The sequence below is a fragment of the Rutidosis leptorrhynchoides genome, chromosome 1, assembly GCF_046630445.1.
Source record: "Rutidosis leptorrhynchoides isolate AG116_Rl617_1_P2 chromosome 1, CSIRO_AGI_Rlap_v1, whole genome shotgun sequence".
In the NCBI taxonomy this organism is placed as follows: domain Eukaryota; kingdom Viridiplantae; phylum Streptophyta; class Magnoliopsida; order Asterales; family Asteraceae; genus Rutidosis; species Rutidosis leptorrhynchoides.
In genome coordinates, this window is record NC_092333.1 from 33,550,251 (window position 1) to 33,560,432 (window position 10,182).

Below are 10,182 nucleotides of genomic sequence, written 5' to 3' on the forward strand. Positions count from 1 at the left end.
ATTCTGGTAATTTAACCAATCAAGATCGTGCTATTACAATTTATCCCTTAGAACATTAGTCATGTTCATTCAAAATTTCATACCTACGAATTTTGGACCATTATTCGCTTGACTTAAAGTCGGGAAGAGAAAACAAAAGTATGAGTTAAGAAAGAAAGAAGGTATGAGCTATTAAAATAAGGAAACGAAGAGGGTGGATTTAAAATGAAATATCCGACAGAGCAATCAAAACAGATCATCGCAGTTAACCAAAGAGGATTATAATTTCCTTAATTATCGAAGAATCAAATCTTATTACGAAGATTTTCTCTAAATCCCTGTAACTTCAGAAATAAACATTATCTACGTCAAACAATATGACGAAACTTTACTCTTCTCATTTCACTCTTTTGTGATAGCTTCAGTCGTACTCTTCACAAAATCAAATTGTTTTATCCATATTACTCGATGATGATAAAACTCTATTTTCAACTCGTATGCGTCATGAAAACATACTTATTGTCATCCATGACCATCCCACTCAAATTTTGGGACGAAATTTCTTTAAGGGGTAGGTACTGTGACGACCCGAAAATTTTCGACCAAATTTAAACTTAATTTATTATGAATTCGACATGATAAGCAAGGTCTATTTAATTGAATCTCAAAATCTTTGAACTGTTTACATGGATACACTTAAACCTTTGACCATCCATGACGATTCACGAACATTTGCGTGTAAATAAATATGTAGATAAATATATATAGATATATATAAATATAAACATATGTGTATATATAATAATTTGAATTAATACACATTAATCATTAGAATTAAATATGAAAGATAATATACAAAGTAATCAAACTAATATATTAAAATGAAACTATATAAATATATATAATTTCTGTATATAATTAATAATATATGTATATTGTAATATATATAAATTATATAAATATTAAACATTAAAATATGTTATAATATAAGTATTACATAGTTAATAATATGTAATGTTAGTATATTAAATTTAACTACAAATTAGAATTTAGTTATTAATATTATTATTATTATTATTATCACCTTCATTAGTATTAAAATAAATAATAATATTAATATCAATATTATTAAAATTATTATATACATTTGATTTATTTCTGTTATTCTTACTAATAATATTATTGTTATAATTAGAAATAAAAATTATGATCGTAATTATTATTATGACATTATTATTGGTATGATTATTAGTTCCATTATTATTAGTATTAGTATTTTCATTAATCCTAAAACTAAAAACCGCGTTATATTTATAATTAATGTATTTAAAATTATTTATTATTAGTATCAGAAATGTAATAACAAATATATAAAAACTAAATTCTGTATATATATCACAACCATATTTCAGTATCTTTATGATCTCAGAAAAATCGTTGATTTGTACGAATTCCTTTTAGAAAGTGAGATCTGTTTTATTTTTTTCTTCTTTTTCTTCTTCTACTATTTTTGATTAAATTCATGTCGACCAATCTATACTACAAGACAATCTGTGATTAAATTTATCTGTTACCACATGTAATCGATCATATTATATATAATACCACTTGTAAAGTGTAGGATTAAAAACAAAAACTATAAAGAACCCAGCTTGTTTATCTCTGTTCGTCATTTTTTTTTACCAAAACTCAAATCCAACTCAATTTTGAAAATCCAACAATACAGATGTGTTAGGATACTTATAGTTGAACTATCTGCAAATTTTTGTACTCGAATTCTCCCAATCGATTATAAATTTCGAAGTCAAAGTTTATGAAGAAAAAGTCAACGAATTCGTTCTTGGGGAAATTCGCGTTTGTTGTTGCGAATAAACTGCAATTAACGATTTCAAGAGTTTCCCTGAGTGATTTAAACTTTTTTTTTTTTTGTAGAAATCAGAACCTAAAACGAGCTAATTTGTTAAAAGTGATTTTGTGTTCTTCATTATATTGCGTCGAACAGTAGGCCTTTTCTTTTTATTTTTTTATTTTTTTTCTCTTTATTCTTTCTTTCGTTTGTTACTTAATACAATCACCATAATCAATTTCCTAAGTTTCCAATTTCGAATTAATTTGGTAACTGGGTGCACTGATCGAATGATACAACGAAGAAGAAAAAGGAGGAGAATAGAAACAAGGTTACTACGGGTTATATAAAATTAAGAAAGGAACTTATATAGAAAAACATTACGGACTGAATGGTTAGGAGAGTGTGCGGGTGTCCGAGAGGTCGTAGGTTCGAGTCCCGTCTGGAGCAGTTCTTTTCGGATGGTATACATTTTTTTCTTCTTTTCTTGCTTCCATTATTATTATTATTATTATTATTATTAAGTTTATGATTATTATTATTATTATTATTATTATTATTATTATTATTATTATTATTATTATTATTATTATTATTATTATTATTATTATTATTATTATTATTATTATTATTATTGTTATGACCTTTATTATTATTATTTCTAATGTTATTACTAGAATTATCATTATTAAGAGTATTACTAATAATACTAGAATTAGCATTATAATTATTAGTATCATCATTATAATTATTATTATAAGTATTATCATTATTATTATGATTTCAAGGATGTGAAATATGTTAATGACGTAAAAATATAATACAAGATAATATGATAAAGATTATAGAAGTTGATTATAGTTATACAAATACAAGTAAAATTGGAATTTCAATTACTAATTTATGTTATAAGAAACTATAGTCATCCGTATAGAAAATAAACACGAAAATTATGATTATCATTAAAAGTATCATTATAACTAAAATTATCAAAGTTATCATTTTTATTAAACCTAACAATTTTTATCAAAAGTTAACATTATTAGTAAAGCTATTATCCTTATCTTTATTAAAATTTACATTATTATTATTATTATTATTATTATTATTATTATTATTATTATTATTAATATTATTGTTATAATGATTATTGTTATAATTATTAACATTATTATTAATATGATTTTGATTATTACTATTATATTTAGTATTAGTATTATTATAATTACTAGTATCATAACAATTATTAGTATTACAATTATTATTATAAGTATCATAATTGTTATTGTATTTATTATCATAATTAAAAGTATTATATCTATTATTATTATTATTGTTATGCATTACTTATGATATTATTATTATTAATTTTTTTATATATTTAACATTATTATCATTATGATCAATAGGTTATTATTATTATCATTATGAAAACAGTACAAATTATTATCATTTTCGTAAATATTAGTATCTTTATGAAAATAATAGAATTTTTAATATTAACATAAGTATTATTATATATATTATCACGAGTATTATTATTATGTAATTTCCAAAATAAGTATCATAACTATCATTAACAGTAAAATTAATATTTTTACATTTATTATCAGTAATAACATTATTATTATTATTATCAATAATAGAATCCTTAACGTTATCATCTTATTAATAATATTAAGTGTTATAATCATTTTTACCACTAATAACATCACTTTGGTATTATTATAACTTATATTATTAGTATACGAATGATGTATTTAATACACATAACATAACAAAAACTAATATTTTTATATATAAAATGAATATATGAAACACATATATATATATATACTATTAATATAAAAAGGATATAACTAATAAATTTATATAAAAATTTGTTCGGTTACAATTATGTATATTAATATATATACAAATGATATAGGTTCGTGAATCGAAGGCCAACCCTGCATTGTTCAATATCGTCATATGTATTTTACTATAAAATACAGTATGGTGAGTTCATTTAATTCCCTTTTACTCTTTACATTTTTGGGACTGAGAATACATGCGCTACTTTTACAACTGCTTTATTAAATGCTTTTGAAATACATTTTGAACTGCGAATACATGAAATGCTTTTATAAATGTTTAACGAGATAGACACAAGCAAAACATTCCTTGAATGAATTATGTGGACGTGATAATTGCCACCATTGAATTATGTGGACGTGATAATTGCCACAATTGATATGAATATTTTTCCCCTGATTATTATTGCTTGGTAACCTAAGAATTAGGGAACATCACTAATTTTGAGAATTAGTGCACGCCTAATTGACGCGAATCCTAAAGGTAGCTACCAGGTTTAACACCCCCACCCAGAATGTTCACTAGACGGAAGGGCTAGTGGGCGTGGTGTTTAGTACTTCGAAGTTTATATGATTATTATACAGACGAGATGTTCTGTTTTGGGGATATTATTATGCGCATTATATGTTAAGGTCGGTTACCAAGCCAAGCTATGAAAGCAATGAAAAGTGAATGTTATGTATCGAGAGAATGATTTTATACACAGGTTATGTGTATGTTATTTTTGTGCACAACATATGTGTACGGTTACTAAGATTTAAGAAAGATGATTTCGTACACGAGAAAGGTGTGCTGTATTTAAAAGATATCGCATGTACATTACAGGTGGGTATAGGATTCGGGCCCATTTGTACCATGCAGGATTTAAATCTTGTGGTCTATCAAAATGATGAATTTTATTGTTTTATGATAAACCTATGAACTCACCAACCTTTTGGTTGACACTTGAAAGCATGTTTATTCTCAGGTATGAAAGAAACCTTCCGCTGTGCATTTGCTCATTTTAAAGACATTATTTGGAGTCGATCATCGCAATGGGACCAGATGTTGGTGACTTCGTCCAGATGGATTAGGATGGGGTATGACACCCGCTTACCATCCCACAATAAGTGGCCAACGAAGAGCGAATCCCTTAAAGGGATAACACTCACCACTTACCCAAAACACACATATGCGGACGACGAAGAGTGATAGGTCAAACATTAATCACTCGCCACATAACCAAACACACACATGTGACCGACGAAGAGTGATAGGTCAAACATTAACCACTCGCCACATGCCTCACTTCCATTTGTGGTCGACAAAGAGTCATTCCTTCCGGATATCACTCACCACATAATCAAACACATTCGTACACATGTGGCCGACAAAGAGAGATAGGTCAAACGTTTATCACTCGCCACATAACACAAATCGAATATAGCCAACGAAGAGCTATCCACGCGGATATCACTCACTATATTTTCCCAACCCAATTGTGGTCCGCGAAAAGTGAATCCTAACGGATGTCACTTACCACGTCGCACGCAGGCAACCAAATTATATACATAAACGTATAAATACTCCACTTACCTCGATTACTTGAAAAGCAATCCCGCTTGAGCTCCTAATCGTCCAAATGCAAATCACCTAGTAATTTACAAACAAATACGCTAAACACTCTTGCTTATACCCAAAACACCAATAAGTGCAATATTGACCCATTTGCACTTACTTCCAATTTGACTAAGTCAAACCTCACCCGAAACACCCATAATCACAATCGACTAGTGATTATGTTCTAAAAACCCATTTACTCAAGGTTTTCATCATCAAATCACATTACTTGCATCATTTGACACAAAACCCAATTTGACCTAATCTCAAGTCAAAACACCCATTTTGCAAGCTCACACAATTAATCACTTATAACCTAAGTTAACTAGTGATATTTACAACCGAACATGATTTTCAACTAATCAATTTCATCATCCAACCCAAAACCATCAACAATGGTCATCAACACCATTTTCTAGCTTAATCACCCAATTATCAACTAGTGGGTTTACTCAAGAATACCCAAATCAAAACCCCAATTATGAACACTAAATCAAACTATGAAAACTCGGAGTTAGAACCTACCAATACTACCACAATGTAGCCGTGAACGAGATGAACAACTTTAATACCCGAGCTTTGGTGAGAATCCAACTCCTTCTCCTCCAAATCAAGCTTTCTCTCTAAGCTCTTTCTCACTCTAGGGTTGGAGGTTGAAGATGAGAGAATGAAGATAAGGTTGTGGACTTGAAAGAGTCCACCAATCTGCCATTTTATGGCCTAAAACCGACCCCCAAGTGAAAAGACCAGTATGCCCCTCATTTAACTTTAAATAAAAAGCAAGAAGCTGTCACCACGTATAGTGCGTGGCGCGCGCCGTGTTTAACTCAGTTTGATTAATCGACATTTATGCACCCTGTACACTTGGGTTTTGGGTCTTAGAACTCTCCCCCACTTAAATTGGATCACGTTCCCGTGACCCTCGCCACTGAATAACAGGACCCACGCTCTATGGTCCTTCGATAGACGTCCAAACTTGATATCCACAACAATTTCCACAAATCCGAAGATTTCACACAATTCCTTTAGGCGACTTAACTCAGAAGTTACCCTTCCAATTTAAATCATCATCCGTGATTTACCAAATCTACCAAGCCGAGCACTAAGTCTCGCTTCATTCCCAAACCGGAACGAACTCACACCTTGACCGCATGACAAACACATGCTAACATTCCAAAATCTCGTACCGAGTTAGCAATCCCTTTAGCGTACCCTTATCATGTACATCGCTAAAGTAACAACACACCAAATAAATGGCCAACAAACAACACTATAGAGCCGACGAAAAGTGAATCCTCACGATTGGATACCACTTGCCCCACATCCTCACGCGTACGTGGCCGACGAAAAACGGTAGATCAAACGTTAACCACTCACCACTACGCGACAAGAGGCCGACAAAAAGCGCATCCTTACGGATCACACTTACCTCTCCCTACACATGGCCAAACAAAAGTGATTCCTTCCACATAACAATAAGTAGCCGACGAAAAGTGAATCCTAACGGATAACACTTACTACTTATCACACCTCAACCGTGGCCAACGAAAAGTGAATCCTCGCAATTGGATAGCACTTGCCATAATACATACAAACAAACTAAGTATATACGCATACTTAGAATCATTCCACTCAACTTGGAACCTCCCGCACACGAACCATACGTATGCACAAACATCGCTAACACGATTGCGCAAACCATAACCTATATCACGCATAGGTTCAAGAATACATTTCTCTAAAAGAGAAATAGACATACCATCCCTCGATTACGGGACCCTACCTTGCTCAACGAGCCCGCCCAGTTGTCTCTTAATGAGCTCAACCACATTACCACCTCAAGTAGTATTTCACATCCAAACCAATAAATACAATTTAACCAAAATTGTACTCTACCACAAATTGACCAATCTAGGTCCTGACACTAGTCTTCGGATCTACCATGAGCATTATCTGAAATTTCAACTAAACCTCCTCGTGTGGGAGTGTAACTCTCAAACTTGGAACTACGTTCCATAACCACATCGTCATGGTAACAACATCCCGCGATAATTACCACATTCCAAAATACGTAACCAATCTAACCACAGGTCGTAGTACCCGAATTCCCAAGAATTCATTTCGCACACTAGAAATTGACGCTCACCGTCACCCGTTGGCGTCATTTAAGTAACGACAAAAAGCCAACACAACACGCACCTTGTACAACCGTACAATGCTACCAAAGGTAGACTTTTCTAACCATTGGGTTCACACGACCCATTACCACATCTTGCTCTAACCTTGAGCATACAAAGGATCTTAACCTATCCATAATTACTTCGAACGAAGAGTTCATCACAAATTACACAAACTTTATTCTTGCAGTTCTCCGATTTCCATAGCTTGTTAAAGTTCCACCTAGTCACTCATGTACCTAAGGGTTTCTCTCTGGTACCCTAAGTTCAATGTAACCACAATACCGTCGGAGTAAAACATTACGCTTGCAGGTATGAAAGAGGCACTTGACATCGCGTCACATAGACTCCACTACCAACATTCATCGAGACCGTAAGGCTCGACTTCGAGGGTTCCATTCATCCGATGTCACCCATCACAACACTAAAGCGACTTCGCGCTACCAAAACAACACCAAAGCCCATTCTCATACTTGTAACGACCCGACTTCGTTATTCCAAAAACACGCCTTAAAAAAAATTCTGTGACAGTTCGTCTGGACGGCATCCAGTTCTTAAGGGCTGGACGGCGTCCAAGCCTTTTGGACAGTGTCCAAATGCATTAAAAGTTCCTGCTCAGTTTTTCCAAATCACGCGGGTGGAAAACCCGCTTCCCGACACTTTTACACGAAAACACTTTCACAACACATTATAATAATTATAATTAAGAGATTTCCATCATCAAAACGAGTTTTATAATACCGGGTCCACAATGATCCAAATTACGTTTAAATAGCATTTTTGACCCAACACTAAGGAATGCTTGGAAGCACCAAGTCTTACGCCCTTCGCCCGTCAACCGGACCATCAACATAGGGCAATTCCATAAGGAACGCTACCCCTCATTACACTACGCACTAACACAAAATGCATCAAACAACATCATAAGTACGTTTTAATGAGATATTCGAAAATTACCTGAACACCATCGTCAGGTTCTCATGCATCACCAACTAAATCCGGACACGCCGACTTTCGGTGTCCCTCCTTTCGACAATTAAAACATATAACCTTGTTAGACTTCTGATAGTGCTCTTAATGAACATATATTTAGGCTCAATATACTTCCAATATGTAAAACTTTTAGTTGCAATTGTTCTATTTTCAAGTAATAATCGTTTAAATAAATAAGTGCGAAGACAAAAGAAGAAAACGACAATTTGAAGATGCAAATGACCAAAAAGATCAAATGTACAAGATATAATTCAAGTGATTCAATTTATTGATGAGAAACGACTAAAAATTACAAGAGTACAAGCCGCAGAATGCAAAGTACAAAATATCTACGCGTACGAAAGGACGTTCGAAAATCCGGAACCGGGACATGAATCAACTATCAACGTACAACGCAACGGAGCTAAAATTACAAGTCAACTATGCACAAGAATATAATATAATATATATAATTATATATAATTATATATATTATATTATATATTAATTTAATCGAGCAGCCCACATTTTGTAAAAGAAAATATCCCGATCCAGTTGGCCATGCGATCGCATGGCCTGGAGGAGCAAATCCCATGCGATCGCATGGCTTCAGATTCCTGGCCAAGTCTATAAATTCAGAAATTTTCGGACGAGTTTAACACACCTCAATTTTCTTTCTTCCTCTGTAATGAATCATATATATTTATATTTATAATTTAAAGTTTAAATTAAGTTTAATAATAATTGGGTTAATGTAAGAAATGTTTTAAGGTTTTGTAAGACGGAACTCTGTCCGTGTAACGCTACGCGATTAATCACCACTGTAAACTATGTTCTTCCTTTTTAAATTAATGTCTCGTAACTAAGTTATTATTATGCTTATTTGAGCCGAAGTAATTATGATGTTGGGCTAAATATTAAGATGGGGTTATTGGATTTTGTACCATAATTAGGGTTTGGACAAAAGACCGACACTTGTGGACATTGGACTATTGACTATTAATAGATGGGGGGTATTGTCTAATCGAATGACAACTCATTAGAATCTGTCGAACCTATCTTCAAATTAGTTAATCTAATAATGATTAAAATGTTTATGTATGTCCAATTTAGTGACGTTTATACGACATCTTTTACGATCATTTAATTAATTATTCGGGTTGGGTAATTGATTATTCATTCTGATCAAGTGGGTAAATTAATATTCATATCTCATTAAAACATGGGTGGATTACATACAAGGATAATTGGTGTAATTGTTAACAAAGTATTAAAACCTTGGATTACACGCAGTCGATAACCTGGTGTAATTATTAACAAAGTATTAAAACCTTGTTACAGTTCGAATCCCTAATTAGTTGGAATATTTGACTTCGGGAATAAGGTTAATTTGATGAGCATTTTATAATTATGACCGATGAACTATTATGGGCAAAACCCAGATAGGTATCAAATAAGCCAGGACAAAGGACAATTGACCCAGAGTAATAAATTAAAATCAAAACATCAAACATCATGATTACGGAAGTTTAAATAAGCATAATTCTTTTATCGTATTTCTCATCGTACTTTTAATTACTGTCATTTTATTATTCACAATTTTATATATCGTCATTGTTATTTATTTTACGCATTTTAATTATCGTCATTTATCTTTACGCTTTATTTAAAATCGACAAACCGGTCATTAAATGGTAAAACCCCCTTATATATATATATATATATATATATATATATATATATATATATATATAT